The 7,251-nt window shown below is 33.6% G+C and overlaps 1 long non-coding RNA gene across 1 annotated transcript; it reads right to left on the reverse strand.

The window, feature by feature from the left end:
* Positions 1-2,726: 2,726 nt before the first annotated feature.
* LOC135127493 (uncharacterized) lies at positions 2,727-3,273 on the reverse strand. The gene is made up of 2 exons (XR_010280236.1): positions 3,032-3,273; positions 2,727-2,937 (listed from the first exon to the last, which is right to left on the reverse strand). It is a non-coding gene; the product is annotated as an uncharacterized LOC135127493 (long non-coding RNA).
* Positions 3,274-7,251: the final 3,978 nt, after the last annotated feature.

Genomic DNA, 7,251 nt, shown 5'->3' on the forward strand with positions numbered 1-7,251 from the left:
GATCAATAAATAAGCAGTAGTAGTTAATAAGTAAATAGTTGTGTATTTCAAAATTCTAACTAATTTGCTGTAATAAAAAATGATTGAGTACAAAGTTACTTTGTTTTTACTTAAAATAAAAAAATCGAAAGGCGCACTTGTCCGTCAATGCAAAACTCAGTCCTGCCCTGTGCTTTTACCAGAAAAGGTCTTTTTAGGTAGGTATCGGTGAGCGGGTTTAAGACATCCGGTTGTGACGGCCTATTGAATTATAATGGGAGTCAAATTGGTGTGAAATCATAAACGCCTTATATGTTTGAGGGAACTCTACACAAAATTTTGCACCGCAATTCGGAAAGATCGTTTGCAAACTACCACCAGACAGTGGAGATTATAAAAATTAAACGACAAAGACGACCCTAATCGAATTACAACGTAGCGAAAATTATTACATAGTTTTGGAAATTTCATTCTACCCTATAAAATTTTATTGACGATAACGAGACCGACAATAGTACAAAGGTAAAAAATATTTATGGCTCACACCAGTTCACTCGAATTTGTCTCAGAACATTTGGAAGGTATTCTTGTCCAAATCGTACTCCGTTTTTACGACTCCACCCTATTGTGTATGAGTTAAATCCCTTCACAATGGGTTCGTGCCGCAAGTGATCCATCGGTCATAAACCATCAACAGACCAACTGCTTGCGGTAATTGTTATTGCAGTTCCATAAAAACGGAGTACGATTTGGACCACTATAGTTGTACTCATAAAACGGTCATTTCCATTCATGAGTAACAATGGTCCCTGCTCTGTACCAGTATTAAAACAAACGCGATAGATTTAGTTAAAAGATGAAAATTTTGGCGTTTCTGTAAATAATAAGACTGGAATTTGGTTATTATTCGTCGCACTCTGGTATTAGTTAAACCAAAATCTATAAATATCACTTGATGGTTTTGGAATTTATTTTAAAACTTTACTTAACAAGAAGAAAGAAGAACAACTGTGGGAAATGTTTTGTGTAATTTGTAAAACCCAATTTTTGCCAGGTACTAAAGAAATTCACTAGCTCTGTTTGCACTTATGGGTAAGGATGTACCTGTGGGGATTATACGTCCCAACCTGAAAAAATGTAATTGCCTTTTAGGAACGCATTTATTGTATTCATAGGATTAAGTTTAATTTCATTAAATATTTATTACATTTGCATTCGGAAGGGTAATTTTATTGCTTCTTCGAATTTTTGGTTTACCTCTGCCGACATCTCATTGTGTTCTCGACCAAAAATCATCCATGTGGAATAAAAGGAACTTAGCAGCGGAGGAGAGTGACAGTAGTGAGTAAACACAAGCTGGAATTTTCAAAATTTGCAGCCAGTTTTCAAACAGCCCTTGAAGAGCGATTGTCGATCGTGTAGTTGTGAGTTATATTGTGACAGTGATCTTCAGTTACCTTGGCTTGGCTATGAAAAATTTTTTGAATGCACTAAGAAGTACGTACCGAAATAATTTATTTTCATTTTTTAAAGACATGTTTATAAAATATAATAGAACAATTTCATCCTTCGCTGCAGTGGAAAGAATGTTTAATGTTGGTGCGGATGTTTTAAGACGAAACGTTCGCCTTAGCAAACGAAAATTTTGAGTGTCAGTTATTGTTGGATTTAAATTATAAATACAGGGTTAGTCACGAGAGAATTACTTCTGAAAATTATTTTTACGCAACCCAAAATACGAATACCATGTACCATTTGATACTAACTGAATTTAAAATAAAATGCTTAATCCATGATTGCTTTGAGTTTGGCAATCTCATTTTGACAATTGTGGCAAAAGAGGTTACGCGAGTGTCCATGGTGGTACCGCAGCCAGTCGGAAATCTCCTCCGGCGCCGCTAATAAATTTGTCAGTGTGCCTCTTAATCTTTTGCAACCGATTAATCACGAGAAAATCATTTCTAAAAATTCTTTTTACGGAATTTTATTCAAAGGTTACAAGACAAACTCAAACAAGTAAGTAAATAATTTAACTACTAATCTGTTGAGAATGTTGGGCATTTTGGGGGGATGCTACGGCTTTTTTGTAAATGGATGGCCGAAGAAGTCCAGAGGTTGCAGATTTGCACTTCGAAGAGGCTCTAGGTGACGCAGAGATGGCGAATTAACACATGCACATTAGCGGCGAACAACATTGGTAGAGCACTTACGGCTTCAGTATAGCCCAGATTGTTCTGACTGTATGTCGTCGATCGAATGGGGCTCTAGAGGCGAGTCAACGATGAAAAAAAAATGTTAAAAATTAATTAACGTCAAAGTGACACTGCCAAAGTCAAAGCAATCGTGGATTAGGCATTTCATTTTAAATTTAGATAATATCAAGTGGTACAGGGTATTAGTATTTTGGGTTGCGTAAAAATAATTTTCAGAAGTAATTCTCTCGTGACTAACCCTGTATAAATGATATAATGTAATGAATTACCTTTTAAAATAATTGTTCGAGTCACTGGTTATGTTTATGGACTTCTGTTAATAAACTGGAACGACAAATCTCGGTTTAAAGTGTCTGTGAGTGATAGTCAAAGGAATCAGGGATAAAAACTAAACGTTCCATTCAGATTATTGTTTAAAAAGAAAAGTTAAGAGTCCTAACATCGGTTATACTTAGTTGGCAAAAGGTGTCGGAAACCTTTTATTTTATCTTTGTTAATTACAAGAGACTGTATTATTTTCAAAAAAAGTCAAAATAACTATAATAGTACATTTTATTCATGGAACTATCAATACAAAAAAAAGAACATTTTATAAGAATTTTTACGCCTACATTGCGAGACGTTGTATATTGTGGACGACATTTTATTTTTCAGTAAGATGGTGCTTCGTGTCATACCTTAAAAAAACATTAAAATAGTCTGAAGATGGATTTTTAGCAACGTTGAGCTTTCCGATGTCGAGACACTGTGGAAGAAGATAAAGAAAATATCACGCGCAAGTTTTGTCAGACCTGAATAGAATTAAAACAAAAACTACAATAAATACAGAATAATCTTACTCTTTAAGAACTCCAGAACTTGCTGGACACAATGTCACAAAGACCTGTGGCAGTTCTTAAAAATACAGACGATGTTATGCAATGGTAATTTGTGTTAGATTCCAGCTAAATTTAAATGTTACTTTTATTTAATTTTGTTTTTCTTAGTAATCTTTAACCTTATATTGAGTTAAAAAAAGGCCATGGCAAACAAATAAATACTCATTTCAGGTCGGAATAAGCAAATTTACACGTCTGAGCCGCTCTTGGGACCAGTGGCGGCTCGTGACTTTTTCTGTTGGGGGGGCAAAATTAATACACAGTATTATGCTAAATTTAAAATTTATGCTAGGTAAAAATTAGTGTTTCTTCATTTAGAAAAATGTCAAGTTAGAGGTCCGTTAGCCAGAAATTATCGATTGAAAATTGATAATTGAAAATCGATAATTTCTGTTTACCATCTGGAACCACGAGGAGGTGGACCTAATTCCATACTTCCCCAACAGTGATGGGGCTAACTCAAAGTTCCTTTTAAATTTGTTGACATAAGAAATATAAATAAAATTTTGTTAATCGCGTGTCCAGTAGATGCAATAGTTATCCCCCACTTTAAATTCTTTTCAATTTTTTTAATTAATATTTCTATATATAAAATCCATACGTCTTTCTTTGTTACGAACAAAATGTTCTATAACTAGTTCATTGAAATTCGTGCTTTCTTGCACTAGTTTTTTTTCTATTGAACACATTGCCAAGGCACACAATCTTTCTTGACACATTGTATTTCGTAAAAATGTCTTTATACGTTTTAACGTCGAAAAACATCGTTCGCATTCACTTGTCACCATCGGTAATGTGCAAATAATTTTCAATAATTTTTATGTTTCTGAAAATACGTCTAATAAATTGTTTTCATACATAAACTTCAAGAATGTTAAGGCACCATTTGCTGTTGAAAAATCGGGATGATTATAAATAACGTTTAACTCATTTTTTAACACATTAAGATTTAAATCATATTTTGTAGTACATAATTCAGCTTCTTTTGATGGAAAATTTAGTTGAAAATATGAAAATAAGCTAGTCTGAAACAAATTTGCTGCTGTAATATAATCTGCTTCTAAAAATCGATCATTTATACTAAATTTAATATTATCACAAATTTCTTTAGCAATTGCAATTTTATTATCATTAAAATGAGACCGCTTTTTTGAAGATTCACCCTCTTCGTTTTCTTCTCGGTAATAATCGTAGTCGATAGAATCTGTTACATGTTGTATGGCAAGTTTAAAAGAAGTAATGTTTTTTTGAAGTTTAATTAGGTCCATTTCGGGAATTTGAAGTTGGTTGAAAAGTATCTCGGTACTAGGCATGATTCTGTGAAAGAACTATTACCAAAAATTAAAATCGTAATCTTCTAATGTTTTCCGTAAACTACTTGCCTTGGCAATTGTTAATTTGTCACTATTTTTATCTTCCATTATAATTTGAAAGCAGTTAATCAAATCATTTTTAAAACTATGTACAGTATTGACTATTCGTGACTTAAAGTTCCATCTAGTCGGACAATTTCTTGGTAATCTTTTAGAAACGATATCATCAAGTATTTTTATACGTTTAGGAGATCTTGAAAAAAACGAGGAAAATGATTCTAAATTTGAAAAAAAAAGTCTTACTTGGCCGTGTGCTGATGCCGCCTTTTCTATAATTAAATTCAACTGGTGAGCATAGCAGTGAATAAACTGAGCTTTAGAGTAATGTTCCTTGATTTTTGCTTGTACCCCATTTTGTCTTCCACTCATAACCGAAGCACCATCATAAGACTGAGATATAAGTTTTTTTGAATTTTGATTGATTTCAAGTTTTTCGAGCTCATTTAAAATAATACTAGAAATACAATCAGCTGTGTGATCTGTTGGATTAATGAATCCTAAAAATCTTTCAAATATTTTACCTTTCAATTCATATCTAACGACAAAAACCAGCTGCGACTGTGAAGCTACATCTGTAGTTTCATCAGCTAAAATAGATATATAGTCCGCTTCCAAAATTTCGTCTTTGATTAAATTAATACAAACAGCATAAATTGAATCAAGTAGTTCGTTTTGTATGGTTTTTGAAAGACCCATAAAAACGCGATTGTTCGTTTTTTCTACATGAGAGTTTAATGTAGTGTCAAGCTCTGCCATTAAATTAATTAAACCTCTGAAAATTCCCGGATTTGTAGAATCATGCGTTTCATCATGCCCCCTTAAAGCCAACTCAAAGATTCCACAAAAATTTTATACCGTCAATCAGTTTACTTGAAATGTATCTATTCTGTTTTACCTGATCATTATGTTTCTCGACGTTCTCTCTATAAGCACTATTTAACTGATTTCTTATGTCTACTTTACCTAAGACTGCGAACGATACGTTGAGATTTAAGTGTTTTTTACTCGAGCGATGCTTTTTTACGTTTTCCCCAAAATGTTTTAAATCCGTGATTCCGGTTTCAGTCCAAGCTTTATCAACTTCTCCGTTATTCATAAGGGTACATACAAAACAGAAAAGGGCGTTTTTCGCGTTGCAACCACATAACCACCACTCACTTTGATACATAGTCTTATTAGATTTTCGATGCACGAGTTTGTCTTTAACTTTAGACGACATAGCAATGTCCAAATCGGGTCTTGGCGGTCCAACGTTTTTTATTAATAGTTTTTCATCATGACTTAATTTATTTTCAGATTGTAGCCGCAAAATTCTCGCAATTGAATTCATATTGATATTATTGACAACTCTGCAACACAGTTTTTTAAGTTTCTTAAAATCACTGCAAACGCACAGAAAACTAACAAAGTTAGCAAATATCACTCGACCGTTTTGTTTCAAAATCGATGACTAATAAATCGATAAAAGTGTATGCAATCGTATATGCATTTAAGTACTTAAGTTGCAGTACATAATTAAGACGAAGCGATTACTATGCCCTGCCAAGATGTTGCAATATCGTGCATTTGTGCATATAATCGCGAAGAGTGCCAAGTACGGGTCAATGAAAATATTCACAATTTGGCAACATGCAGGACGGGCAAAGGTGTATGATACCCTGCCGAGATGATGTCAGATTGTGTTCTGAACATAGGCAACTTGTAGGTTTCGTAATTAAATGCATTTTGATAATTAATAGCGCGAAATTCTCAGATTTAAAAATGTGCTTTCATTTTGGTGGGGCATTGCCCGTTTGCCCTTCCTGCACCAGCCGCCACTGCTTGGGACTCAGATTGAACTGGATTGAAGAAATATATCGTTTGGATAGGCAACACAATATACGCGTATGGTGCCATCTATGCTTAACATGTTTACTACATATGCAGATCAGAACATAGAATTCTAATTTAATAAAATTACACAAGCGGCAGGAGCATCCAACTTGTAATATGTAATCTAACAACCTGTAATATTACAGGAGGAAAAAAGCTTTGGAATTGAACTGACGGTACACGATGGCGTGACTACCCTTAAAGTGAATTTGAGAAGTTCAATATTTTCAGCTGGTCAATCAACAACCGATGAAAACAAAAGTCTCACTTATTTGTACTTTTTCCAAAAAAAGATTAGCTTCATGCAATTAAAAACGATAAAAATGAAACAATTTAATTGCATTATGTTGCAATATTATGACAAAATACTAATAAATATATAACAAAATAATGTAAAATGCAAGTTTATGCCAAAAACAAAAAGCTTGTTGCATTGGAATGACCTTTTGCGTGTACTACTTTAACCGTTCAGCTGTAAATATAAAATCAATTATTATTAAGTTATGCACATGATCAATTTTACTTTCCATCCTTGTTCACAAGTGGTTACGTCGCAAATTGGCTGAAAAAATAAACTCGATGAGTAGTATTCAGAACGTGCTAGAAATTCTTATTATAAAACGCATCGCCGCATTTTCTTATCCATGCGCTCGTACAAAATCCAAAGAATTTCCTCTGGTGACAATTCTTAAAGTAATTAAAATAAAATCTTATGCAACTCGTCGACTCGGAGCAGCCAGCAGGTCGTAAATCCAATCAACATTTCAGAAAATAATGCGTAAGTGGGCGTAACATCGAGTTATGAATAAAGCAAATATCGATCATCTTTACAAGCTTCAAAAACAGATATCTGACAATACCTCAACGCGAAATAACGCAAAATTGACAAAGAAACTAACTTTCTTGTTTTGTTAATTGTTTACACTACAAAAACTA

This window comes from Zophobas morio, unplaced genomic scaffold (genome assembly GCF_036711695.1).
Source record: "Zophobas morio isolate AGI-343-1 ecotype UQ-CSIRO unplaced genomic scaffold, CSIRO_AGI_Zmor_V1 ptg000012l, whole genome shotgun sequence".
Lineage (NCBI taxonomy): Eukaryota > Metazoa > Arthropoda > Insecta > Coleoptera > Tenebrionidae > Zophobas > Zophobas morio.